General features: G+C 41.1%; 1 protein-coding gene across 1 annotated transcript in view; it reads left to right on the top strand.

Annotated features, from left to right (window-relative positions):
- Positions 1-2064: 2064 nt before the first annotated feature.
- cnpy1 (canopy FGF signaling regulator 1) overlaps positions 2065-13850 on the top strand; it is a 67504-nt gene continuing 55718 nt past the window's right edge. Inside the window, exon 1 of the mRNA XM_083929196.1 lies at positions 2065-2159. The gene's annotated coding sequence lies outside the window, so the exon portion shown is untranslated. The remainder of the gene's footprint in view (positions 2160-13850) is intronic.

Below are 13850 nucleotides of genomic sequence, written 5' to 3' on the forward strand. Positions count from 1 at the left end.
TTTCTGTATACCCCTATGTGGAGGCTCCTGTCATTCTCCATATGGACGTCACAGTCCAAGAAGGGCAAGCTGTTGTCCTTAACTTCCTCTCTGGTGAACTTGATGTTTCTGTCCACTGAGTTGATGTGTTCAGTAAAAGTTTGCACCTCTTTGGATTTGATCTTAACCCATGTGTCGTCCACATATCTGAACCAATGGCTTGGGGTTACTCCTTTAAAGGAGTTCAAAGCCTTGCCCTCTACCTCCTCCATGTACAGATTTGCCACAATAGGGGATACTGGTGAACCCATGGCACAGCCGTGTTTCTGTCTGTAAAAAATGCCATTAAACTGGAAATATGTGGTATTCAGGCACAAATCCAGAAATTGGCAAATGTGGTCTGGTTTGAGATTTGTTCGGTTTTGTAAGGAATTGTCCTGTGTGAGCCGCTCTCTTACCGTGGCCAAGGCCTCCATGGTTGGAATACAGGTGAACAAGGAAGTCACATCGCAGGACACCATGGTTTCATCTGGATCCATTTTTAGGTCTCGGACTTTGTTCACAAAGTCCATGGAGTTTTGGATGTGGCGTGGGGTGTTTCCCACCAGTGGTGCCAGAATATTGGCAACATGCTTGGCAATGTTATAAGTGACCGAGTTTATGCTGCTGACAATGGGCCTGAGCGGGGCCCCTTCTTTATGGATTTTTGGGAGTCCATATAAGCAGGGGGTTGAGTCCTGGGGGTAAAGCCTGTAATACTGTGGTTTGCTAATGACTCCTTTTTTTTGCAGTTGCTGAAGACATTCTATCACCTTCTTTTTGTAACCGCTGGTAGGGTCTCGTTTCAGAGTTTCATAAGTGTTAGAGTCACTGAGTAATGCAGAGATCTTTGCCTGATAATCAGTTGTATTGAGAACCACTGTGCATCTACCCTTGTCTGCTGGAAGGATAGTGATGCTGTGGTCTTTGCTCAGTGCCGTTACTGCTTTTCTCTCCTCAATGGTGAGGTTGGATGGGGGGACCTTAGCCTGGGACAACGCTGCTGACACTTTCAACCTTAGCTGTTCAGCCTCAGTTCCATTAAGGTTGTTTTTCTTCATAGCTGATTCCGTAGCCGTAATCAACTCCACAACGGGTACCTCTTTTGGTGTCATGGCAAAGTTCAAGCCCTTGGCTAAGACCTCCTTCTCTGGGTGGGAAAGATCTCTGTCCGACAAATTATTAACCCATCTGTTTTGTGTTTCTTCCTTTGCTGGAAAGTCAGTTTTCTCCCCTCTCTCTCTCTCTCTCTCTCTCTCTCTCTCTCTCTCTCTCTCTCTCTCTCTCTCTCTCTCTCTCTCTCTCTCTCTCTCTCTCTCTCTCACACACACACACACACGCATGCACGCACGCATGCACGAACACACACACAGGAGGTGAGAAAGGGTTACAATGTGTGGTTTGATTCACCTCCTGTTGGAAGTTCTTCAATATGTTGGGCATAAAGTGAATTCACATATATTATAACCATACAGATATATGACACAGTTAAAGTCTTGTTTTATAAAAACCTACATCTGCATATTGGATCTACCTGCCCATATCAGTGAGACAGTTAATGTGTTGGGGATGGTAAATACAATTATTGAACTATTTTCTTGTATTTATGAGCATTCGTGTGATTTCTGTATTGAAAAGTCAGTCCTTGAACACACCGCCTGGAAAACTGTTTGATTGGTCGGTCCTCTTTGAGGTTGGAACATGATTTGTTGAGCAGGCGGAAGCGTGACTGGACGTGGCTCCACAACAGCCGGGCACGTCATGATTATGACCTCTTCAGTGTCACTGCAAGTTAGAGGAAGTTGAGTGAGAGGAGAGGCCGGGGCCTTCAATCTTAAAGCACATCTGATCTTTTATGGAGTATTAAGATAAAGTAGCGGAGGATGCACATTTTGGTAAAACATGATTAATTGACTGTGACCTGCCTCCCCGGGCTTACATGGATGCGGCATCTCAAGCCCTGTGTATTACTCACATGTTGCAAATGATTAAATACAGACTTTACTTTGAAAGGTACAACCGGAAAATTGAAACTTGTAGTTGTGTAAGTATGAGAGGTGGTAATGTTGATGATCGGTAAGCATGTACACTAACAGATGACAGAAGAGTGAACACCGCTGAATGCTGCCCCCCTCTCTCAGGTAAGACCAGCTGCCTGTTAGCTATCAGCTATGTGTAGCCCGACACAGAACCCCGCTGACAAATATACCGATATAATTTGTTCTTGCAAACTGGCCAACAATGGTCGCGTCACGAACCTATTGAAATACGGCATTATTTGACTTGAGTGAACCTACAATTCGGCTTACTCCGAGAACCACGGGGTGTATTTGAATCTACGTTAATTCTGCTCCACCTGTCATTTTCTCACATCAGAGCAGCCTACACAACAGCACTAAACACCACAATATCACACTTTAAAGTTATTTAACATGGCATGCAAGTTATTAATAATGATACTTTATATGTAACAATCGCAGGAAATCATGTCTATGTCTCTTATTTTCCACGTGTCCTAAGTGAGTCCTCAAACCAGGGTTGCAGATCACGGGGGTCTGCACCCATGATTTCAAAATTGAACACATGTATTTTCAGACTTCACATTTAAGATTCACATCTAAACGGAAATGATTGAAATGGTGGAAAAAAATATATTTCTGACTCCACGTTCATCTCTGCTCTCCTCCACTACAACACCAATGAACTGGGAGTTTCTTACACAGAGCTAATGATCAGCAGGCTTTAAAAATAGGCTTCATATTTTCATATTCATCCATATAAATTAATCATGCATAAAGTAGTCCCATACACTGGGAGGAAGATGGTGAGAAGAACTGGCAGTGAGTAGACATCACATGACCAAGACCCTTTAAATGACGATCTACTAATATAACAGTTCAGTAAGCAGTGATATGCTGTTGGCTGTTTAGGACAAATACACAAGAAAGATAAGAACAGGAAATTATTCCATGTTCAGTACTTTTTGAATGATATGGCGAGCCTCTACGAAGTTGTGATTTTGTGATTCATGGTGGTATGGTATGAGTTGCATACCGGCAAAAAAAACCCAACTCTCTTGTGTCCCCCAAATCCTGACATCGGACCTGCACCCCTGCCTTTAATAGAAAACAGGGCCGCTGTTTCGGTTTAACAAGTGACCCTGTTAACTGGCAAGTGTTTCTGCAGTTGCTATAGTGACTGCAGATGTTAATAACAAGAAGAGAATGCGTAGCTGTCTTTGTGAATGCCTCTATGTTTAGTTTTTCTTTACAATGTTAAATATAACGTTGCCTACCTGATCAGTCTTTATAGTTTTGTTTGAGTGAATGTGTCAGTGGCATTTTGTTTGTTTCTTATTGTATGGGTAAACAGGAAGAGAGCAAGGTCTTCCTGATAATATCGATCTCTAATTCATTTTCTAAATAAATCTATTTGTCTTTGAAACCTGCTTGAGTAAACACGTTTGCCATATAGAATTTCATGCACCACTTTAAAAACGAAAAACTATTATTGCTACTACTACTACTACTATTACTACTACACCATCATCCATGTACCTAATACCCTGGTATAGTAAAACATATCTCATAGAGCAGGGATGTCAAAGTCAAATACATCAGAGGGCCAAAAAAACAAATTTTCTACAAGCCGAGGGCCGGACTGGTTCAATGTTAATTAAAACATATTAAAATGATTGCATATAACCTATTGAACCAAGACCTAACACAGTGTACCGTATTTTATTACATAATTAAATGAATAATCCAATATTTTCTTATGGCTCTGTCTGTAATTTCAAGTGAAAACATTTCAACAGGCAAACAGCAAAAAAGAAAATGTCCTTCAAAAAAAAAATGTGTTCCTTAATATCAAGATAAAGACGCACAGCTTTGTGAACATGTGCTCTGCCTCCCACCGAGCTTCAAACACCCTGTTCTCATCGTCCACCTTCAGTTAAGCCATTATTGGGGGCGAGCAGGCGGCTGTGGCGTGCGGGCCGGTTTCTAATACTAATCAAATATCATCCCGGGGGCCGAGATAATTCATTCGAGGGCCAGATCCGGCCCCCGGGCCTTGACTTTGACACCCATGTCATAGAGCATCTCTGTTAAAAACACAAGGTCGCCAGATCATCTTGTGACCACACTGACTGTTAATGCACCAGACTTAGGTCTATTGGTTTCTAACACAAAGCGGCCATTAACCAGTTGATTCAAAACCTAATTGCAGAGCTACAAATCAATGAAGCAAATATTAGTTTCTGTGGTAATAGTAGTCTAATGTTTGTTGATTCCATTAGCTGTGCTTTAATAAACACGTTTTTCAGACTAGAAATTCATAGAATTAAGGTCCCTTTAAATGTTTATAATCCAGCCAAGAGCACAGAGACGTCACACAGTCCATTTCATATTATTCAGGACAGGCCAAATATTGACATTTTTCCCAGATATCATCACAATCTGTGAATGACAACCTCGAGAAAAAAAACACACAAATAGAAAGCAGTCTTTCTGATAGTGTATGTTTTCTATGAATGAGTATATGTTGTGTTACAAATAAAGATTTGAATATATCTTATATACTATGGATTTCTCATTATTTCACCTTTTAATAGGCTATAGCCTTAAAGTAGTACTCCGTAAGATTTCGATCTATTTAATAGACTTAGACTTCTCTTTATTGATCCCTTTGGGATGACTCCCGCAAAGAAATTGAGTTTCCAGCAGCTTACAAAAACACAAGGGAGGTATAAAAAATACAGTATAAGATAACCAATAAACTCTTAGCTAAATAAATACAGAAAGTATAAAAAATGATAAACAGTAAGCAATAAACTCATAGTCAAATATATATGAGGTAGATGTAAGAATACAGGTCAAATAAAATTCACGGAAAATTAAATCATAAGTTATATGTGGAGGAGATGTATAAGATAAAATATGTATGACTGTATATGACAGAAATGAGCAGCTACATTACATTATTGATAAAGTCATTGCACAATAAAAAGAAGATAAGTGTCCAGGTATGTAAGAGTAGATTATTAATTGAACAGTGAGTGACTCCCACTCCTTCCCTTCCATCCACTTTATTTCCTCCTCCCCCTGAGTGAAGAGTTTTAGAGGATGATGGCCTGAGGGACAAAGGAGTTCTTGAGCCTGTCGGTCCTACACTTGGGCAGAAGCAGCCTTCCACTGAACAGGCTCCTCTGGTTGCTGATGGCGGTGTGCAGGGGGGGGCTGGCATTGTCCATAATGTCCAGCAGTTTGTCCAGTGTCCTCTTCTCTGCCACCGTCGTCACCAGTGAGTCCAATTTCATGCCGGCCCGCCTAATCAGTTTATCCAGTCTGGAGGTGCCCCCCCCCCCCCCCCCCCCCAAGCACACCACGGTGTGTGGAGGACACTGGTTTTTAAAGTGGTGAATAAAATTTTATGTGACACACCTGTTACATAGCAGCATTCACAATAGGCCGGGAGCCAAGTCCACCCCTCAGGATGTTTTTTGCTACCTTTTTTTCACTATTATTTCCTATTATCTGGATGGAATACATTGAGTGCTTCTGGCTCGTCCTGTCAATGAATTAAGCAATCTAAATGAATGACTATGAAGGATGCAAAGCCACTCTTAACAACATCCCAAACCTCTTCTTCTGCTCAGACCAGCAGAACTATGCAAGATAATTTCTTGAACATATTGAAGAAACTTTTGAGCAATCACTGTTTCCAGATCACATGTCCCAGGCAACTGCTGCCACACAGACAAAACCATAGAGGAGACAGCTATGAAATGGCTAAGTCAAACTCAGGGTCTGGGACATTCTGCTGGGATCTGTGGAATAACCAGTAATGATGAAGCGAGCCAACGTTATATCCTGACTTCCCATGCCAAAGTAGAGTTTGTGAAAGCCATGTGAGAAAAGGCAACTGGCCGAGGCAAACATGCAGAGAGGCAACAAAGGGATTTCAGACCATGTGAAATCACTTGGTCTAAAGAGCAAGAGCAGCGAACAGTACAAGCTTTTCAGAGTTTTATCAACCCATTTCAGCTTGTTTTGAGTTCAGGGGCAGCTATGCCAGAAGAGATGCGCTATGATGTGCTGATTGCCCTGAAAAATAACAAAACTCAAAAAGAGAAGTTCATCTATGATAGCCTTCAAACAAAAAAGGACCTTATCTTTGAACCCATTAAGAGAAACACATTCAAAACAATGTCATCTACCACACCTAAACGGAAGCTTGTGGCATCGAACCAGAAAATGATCTATTATAAGGCCACAAGTGGGTTTATCTTTCAGATCTTCATCAAATCACAAGAACGTAAAGGCTCAGTAGGCAGGAAACCTAGAAAAAAGTAATGGTTGAGTCTACACAGGTCTCATCTCCTCAGCTCTGACCCGAGATCCTCCCAAAAGACAAGCACGGGCATCTGATGCACATGCTCCATTCACTTACCCGACAGTCCCTGCCCGAGGCAATCACCAGCTTGCCAAAGCTTCTTTTTTTAAGAGTTATTCTGCATAATTTCAGTCATAGGTAAGAAAATATTTTTTTAACACATTAGCGCTGGTAAAAAGTATTTATATTAGGCAAACCTTAACAGTGCTGAATGAGTTCATTAGACGGCATGGGTGACTGAAAAGGATAATTAACTTTACTCATATGTTCACCTGTGTCAGTATGCTTACGTGTCACTCATTTCAATCGTCCCGATCGTGATTGTCTCATCTCATCTTCAACTGCATATCCTCACTAGATACCCGAAACCACCTCAACTAACTCCTTACAATGCAAAGGAACAGCCGCTCTACTCAGAGTTCCTCACGGATGGCTGAACTTCTCACCCTATCTCTAAGGGAGACTCCAGCCACCCTCCTGAGAAAACTCATTTCGGCCGCTTGTACCCTCATTCTTTCGGTCATGACCCAGCTTTCATGACCATAGGTGAGGAAGGAACGAAGGTTGACCAGAAAAGCTTCGCCGGAGGTGTGAGTTGAAAATCTCTCGGACAGGGGCCTCCTCCAGACGTTCCCAGTTCACCAGCACTACTCTGACCCAACTCATCACCAGATGGTGATCAGTTGACAGCTCTGCCCCTCTCTTCACTCGAATGTTCAAAACATACAGCCTCAGATCAGATGATACGATCACAAAATCGATCATCAACCTTTGGCCTAGGGTGCTCTGGTACCACGTACACTTATGAGCATACTTATGTTCGAACATGGTGTTAGTTATAGATCTAATAACAGACGGCCGTCGGATTTAGATCGGGTAGGCCGTTCCTCCCAATCACGCCTCTCCAGATGTCTCCATCATTGCCCACGTGGGCGTTGAAGTCTCCCAGCAGAACTATGGAGTCCCCTACTGGAGCCCCATGCAAGACTCCATTCAGGGTCCCCATGAAGGCTGAATACTCTGAACTGTTGTGATTGTTAAAATTATAGAAGGGAATTTACTATCACTCTTGTAGGTATTTGAAGACGTTTGTGGTGGAATAGTATGATTCAGGACTCTAACGTAGCAACATAAACCTAAACTTGAATTAGCAGCAGCCTTATACCTTTGGCTACGGTTAGCAGGAGGCTAACGTATTAGCAAACTCTCACGCGTTATGGGTAGCCACTGTAACCAGGCTGTTTCCATGGTAAATCAGCCCACACAACCTAACCCCCATCACAGCAACTGGAGTTGCAATCTTTCCTGTCCCGTCATCCGCCACTGCTGCAGACTGGGTTACGAATTCCACTGAAGAGACGTGAAAATGCATCTGCTTTAATAGAACACTCACTCACAGGGCTTGCTCTCTCAGCTGCTCTGTGATTGGCCAAAGTCTTTCGCCATGGGGTAGATTCTTTTCAGGCTGAAAACAGAGCCTAGGAGAGACACAGAGGTCTGATCTTCTCTCATCACTTCATTTACATTATCCCCAAGGTTATTACGTAAGTTTTGGCCTAATATTGCCAAAAATAAGCGGCCTATTGAGCCTTTAAGTCACAAATAAGCATTTCTGACATAATGTTCTATCCCATGACTCTGATGCCAAACTCCATCTCAACAATCAATGGGTATTTCGCAAAAAAAAGAAAAAGAATGAATTAATTGATTGATGCTGAGAATGCACAACTTTCTTCTCCAAGCCAATGTGCTCTCATTCAAGATGGAAACTTCTCATTCTACATGCAATATGTACCAAAAACAATGAAGACTATATCAGAGTGAACCTTCAAAAGTCAACATGCTGCAGCTGAAACATTATTTAGCACAGACACTTACCTTGATCGTCTTTATTCACCAAAATCAGCTGAGAGAGATTGCAGAGGTTGTGGTTAACGCTTTATAATTAATGGGCTCAATGTTCATCGACCCGCTGATCGGAATCTTACAAATAATGTAAAGAAGGCACTCATTCATTTATTTGTGGATCACTGGATCATCCGAAGGCCTGTCATTTTCATAGAGGCTAGTCAAGATTTCAAGATAGAATGCAATGCTGGAGTTATGTCAAAATAACTTCTACCAGAGATCTGTTCAAAACATGAAGAAACAGACGTAAGGGTGATCATTTACATGCAGTATATCCAATCCAAAATGCCTCACATCAGAACAGTGAGTGTCAGAGCAAAAGACTGACATTCACTGGTGCTGACTGCACTTTTAGCATTCAGACACAGTCATCACACCGTCATCAGCAACCAGAGGAGACTGTTCAGTGGAAGACTGCTCCTTCCCAAGTGTAGGACCAACAGGCTCAAGAACTCCTTGGTCCCTCAGGCCATCATTCTATACAACTACTCACTCTTCCTTTGTCTAGGAAGACCTTTCACCTCTCATCCAAGAGGCTTCATCTGTGCAAGTACGCAACTGACCAGGCTGGGACTGGTCCAACTATCTTGTGTGGATATCCAGGTATTTAACCTTTCACAAGGCCGATGATGTCACTGGAACCCTTTGTGCTCCAAGTGCCAACGACCGCCATTAGAGTGACAGTCGCTGGTGGCAAGTTGGTTTCGACTTTGTTAGTTCTCTATTGAGTCTTAACAACAGTCGTTGGAGTCAAAGAAGGCCATTTGTGAACAGTTTTTCTTTGAGGTTAGATTGTTGAATATCCTGGGAAGGGATGAAAGGGCAGCATTGTAAATTGGAGATAAGTGGTGTCTCAGACCTCCTCCTCTGTTTAGCAATGGTTTCTCTACTTTTGCATAGATGGCTTGTTTTACTCCTCATTCAAACCATCTGTCCTCTCTGTCAAGGGTATGGATATTGTTGTCCTCAAAGGAGTGGGCTTTCTCCTTGAGATGTAAGTTGACAGCAGAGTCCAGGCCTGAGGAGTTAGCTCTCCTGGTTATATGACCATTTATGCAGTTGCAGGGCCTAAATATTTACCATCAATTAATTCCGCCAGACGCTTTTCCCAAAAATTGTGCTTTCTGGCCCCTGAGCCCAAACAGGGCCGAGTTTGGGGTGGTCATACAAGGACAGCTACGCATTCTCTTCCTGTTTTTAACTTCTGCAGTCTCTATTGCAACGGCAGACACACTCAGCTGAAAGTGGCCAGTTAACAGCGTCATTCGTTAAACCCAAACACTGGGTCTCGACTGTCTCCTATTGATCACCCCAGGAGGCAGCGTAGGGGACGGATTCTGGAGGGACACCTGGAGATCAACTTTTACCTCTGAGACATGATTTAGTCGTCTGTCCTCTTTTGCTTGGGCAAGTAACCTCTTTAAGTGTGCACGTGGCAACTTTTTATGTCAATGATCAATGGATACATTTTCATTTGTTTATAATCCCCTGGACTGCTCATGTTGTAAACTTTCTGCACATTTGTTATGCACATGTCTAGGGGAATTTTAAGGACATAACATAAGTAGGATTAAGACACTGTCCGACTCCCAAAAAGGTTTAAAGTATAAATAAAAGATAAATGGACTGTCATCTCACTACTCAAGGTGCTTTCACACTACTTGTCACATTCACACATTCACACCACACAGACATTCACACTGAGGGCAATGGATCTACATTCAATCTAATCTAAACATTCACACCACATTCACACATTTGGGGTTCAGTATCTTGCCCAAGGACACTTCAACATGCAGACCGGAGGAGCTGGGGATAGAACCGCCGATCTCTCGAATGGAAGAGTCCCACTCTAAATAAATACAAATGTATTTATACCAAAAACAACAAGAGAAACTTAAATACTTTAGGGTGAGATATCCAAAACATCAAACAAAGGAAAAACGATTTCCTAAACAAAAGATGCTGACTACTATATGCCAGGAACAAAAGTGGCAACTCACCCCTACTAACCACAGTTCCACATAAAATATTAATGGAAAGACACAAAACGACCACAGCTCTAAGGCTTCACACACACACTCTAATGATAGATATGGTTTTGTCAGTCAGAGGACTGTTTCTGCTAATGTCAAATCTGCTCTGCCAGCAAGGGTCTGGTGGTGGTGGATTTAAAGCGGTGGATGCTGACTGCCCAGCCAATCAGCTGCTTCCACCACAATGCAGAACTACCACAAAACAGATCCACCACAAAACCGAACACTCACTCTGAAGAAAAAAAAAACTCACACAGAAACCAAAAAGAAGAGCTGACAAAAACAACACACTAAACTAACAACCATACAGCCAGGGCCCTAACATCCTTTCACCTAAAGACAAACACATTCTCCCCAAAAATGTTTGCTCCTTAGGACCTGGATAGGGCATCTGCAATAACATTATCACTAACTTTTTTGTAACAGCTCTCCAAATGAAAGTCCTGCACTAGCAGAGACCAATAGCCTGTAATTCATCCCATCTGTGTTCTCTGAGATTTGGAGAACACAATATTGAAGTCACAATATTCTGAGTAAAAAGTAGTAATATAACAAAAATAAAGTCATAATTTAATGAGAATAAAGTCACAATATTTCAGTAAAAAATCCAGTCTGCTGTGCATTAGGTTATTGCTCTGCTGACATGTGGGTGAGAACACCCACTGATTCATAGTTTACTGTGATTGTGTTTTGTGTGTGCACAGGGACATGGTTGAATTAAGAATTATCTTCACATCTCCCCTTGAAGATGGATACAAGCCCAGCCCTGCATGGGCTGACTGATAATTCAGTTGAATGAAAGAAAGACATTTTGTCATTTAGTTTGCTCATTGAAACCCCTCAACACTTAAATACAGCTTAATTTGATGTATTAGATGAATGTGCAACATATAATCAGACTGTCAGTGCCTTTCAGTAATACTGTCCAACAGAATGGGCTGTAGTATTATGAGGTTTCCTGCCAGGAGTGGCCGCTGGTAAGTGTGTGTATCAAAGCTGCAGTGGAAACACAGGATTACTTGATCATTATCTTTTTTATTAATGTACTTTTAAATTAATTTAGTCAATGTACTAAATCTTCTTTATTTATTTATTTTTTAATTAATTTGGTCAATGCAATAAATCTTCTTTTTATTTTAAATTAATTTGGTCAATGTACTAAGTCTGCTTTTTGTTTATTTATTTTTTTAATTAATTTAGTCAATTTACTTAATCTGATTTTAATTTATTTTAAATTAATTTAATCAATGTACTAAATCTGCTTTTTGTGTGTTTATTTTTAAATTAGTTTGGTCAATGTGCTGGATCTGTTTTTGTTGGTTTTTGAATTCATTTATTCAATGTACTAGATCTGCCTTTTGTTTATTTTTAAATTAATTTAGTCAATGTACTAAATCTAATTTTTATTTATTTTCAAATTAATTTAGTCAATGTACTAAATCTACTTTTAGTACATTCATGAAACAAAATCAATGACGAGGTTGCCGTAGTGACGGAAAAACAGGAAGAGACTGGGTAATATTAGCTGTCCTCCTGGATGCCTCTATGTTTAGTTTTTCATGACGGTGTTAAACATAACGTTACCTAACTAATCAGTCTTTATAGTTTTGTTTGAGTAAATGTGTCAGTCGCATTTTGTTTGTTGCTTGTTGTTGCGGTAACAGAAAGAGAGAGAGTATCCGCTTAACATTTAAACATCCACCAGTTCTACTCAAGCACTCACAGCTCTCCTTCTTTCAGCCGCTTTCTCGCTAATTCCATAGTGTTAAACGTTACACGCTGTTAGCCACTTTAGCTTAGCAGTTAGTTTCACAGCTGGTGATGGCTTCCCCCGCTCTCTCTCCTGCTCTCTCTTGCTCGGAGTGTCTTCTGTTTAGCTACTCATCTGCCTCCTTTAGTGATAATGGTAAATGTAATAAGCGAAGTGTATTTGTAGTACTGGAGGCAAGGCTCAGTGAGTTAGAGGCACGGCTCCGCAACATGGAAGCTCAGTCTTGTGCTACGGTAGCTAGCAGGCCACTAATAACTTTAGCCGGTGCAAAGCCACATAGTGTAGCGTTAGCTTCTGCTAACCCTCCCCCGGCAATCCCTGAGCAGCCAGGGTCCTCCTGGGTGACTGTGAGAGGAAAGCATAGCTCTAAGTCGAAGCCCATGGTTAACCATCCACCCGTTCACGTTTCAAACAAGTTTTCTCCACTCAGTGACACACCTGCTGAGGGAACAACACTGGTTATTGGCAGCTCCATTCTGAGAAACGTGAACATAGCGACACCAGGGACCATAGTAAAATGCCTCCCAGGGGCCAGAGCAGGGGACATTGATTCCTATTTGAAACTGCTGGCTAAGGATAAACGTAAATATGGTAAGATTGTTATTCACGTCGGCGGTAATGACACCTGATTACGTCAATCGGAGAACACTAAAATTAATGTGGAGTCGGTGTGTGAAAATGAACAGAAGAGGCGCTATACAGAAAAACTTGATACAAATCAACACCAAATCTGCAATAAAATCAGAAAATGGAATGTGGACTTTTAAACATCAGATTTCTGTCATCTAAAGCTGTATTAGTAAACGATCTGATATCAGATAACCATATTGATTTACTCTGTCTGACTAAAACATGGCTGTGTCATGAAGAATATGTTAGCCTAAATGAATCGACTCCTCCCAGTCATATTAGTACTCATATTACTCGAGGCAGTGGTCAAGGAGGAGGCGTTGCAGCTATGTATGACTCAGGCCTATTAATCAACCGTAAACCTAAACTAAATTATAATTCATTTGAAAGTCTTATTCTTTGTCTTTCACATTCAACCTGGAAAACTGTGCAGCCAATTATACTTGTTATGGTGTACCGTGCTCCTGGTCCGTACTCTGAATTTCTATCTGAATTCAGAGAGTTTCTGTCAAATTTAGTCCTTAAATCTGATAAAGTAATCATTGTAGGAGATTTTAATATTCACGTGGACGTTGATAATAATAGCCTTAGTATTGCGTTTATCTCTCTATTTGATTCGATTGGTTTTATGAGTGTACATAAACCTACTCACTGTTTTAATCGCGCTCTCGACCTTGTTTTGGCTTATGGTGTGGAAATCAATGACTTAATAGTCTTTCCACAGAATACTATTTTATCAGAACATTATTTAATAATTTTTTAATTCGTATTACAGGACTACTCACCTCTGGGCAAAAGTTTCTATACTAGATGTTTATCTGATAGTGCTATAACTAAATTTAAGGAAGCGATTCCATCTGCATTTACTTTAATGCCTTATCCTAATATTCAAGATTCCTGCACTAACGTTAGTTTCTCTGAAATTGATCATCTTGTTGACAGTGTTGCAGGCTCACTACGAACAACCCTTGACTCTGTTGCTCCGTTAAAAAAGAAGATAATGAAACAGAGGAAGTTAGCTCCGTGGTATAACTCACAAACCCGTGAGTCATCGCAAACTGTAGTTATCAAACAAAAGATTATTCCATTCT

The sequence above is a fragment of the Echiichthys vipera genome (genome assembly GCF_963691815.1).
Source record: "Echiichthys vipera genome assembly, chromosome: 15".
Classification (NCBI taxonomy): domain Eukaryota; kingdom Metazoa; phylum Chordata; class Actinopteri; order Perciformes; family Trachinidae; genus Echiichthys; species Echiichthys vipera.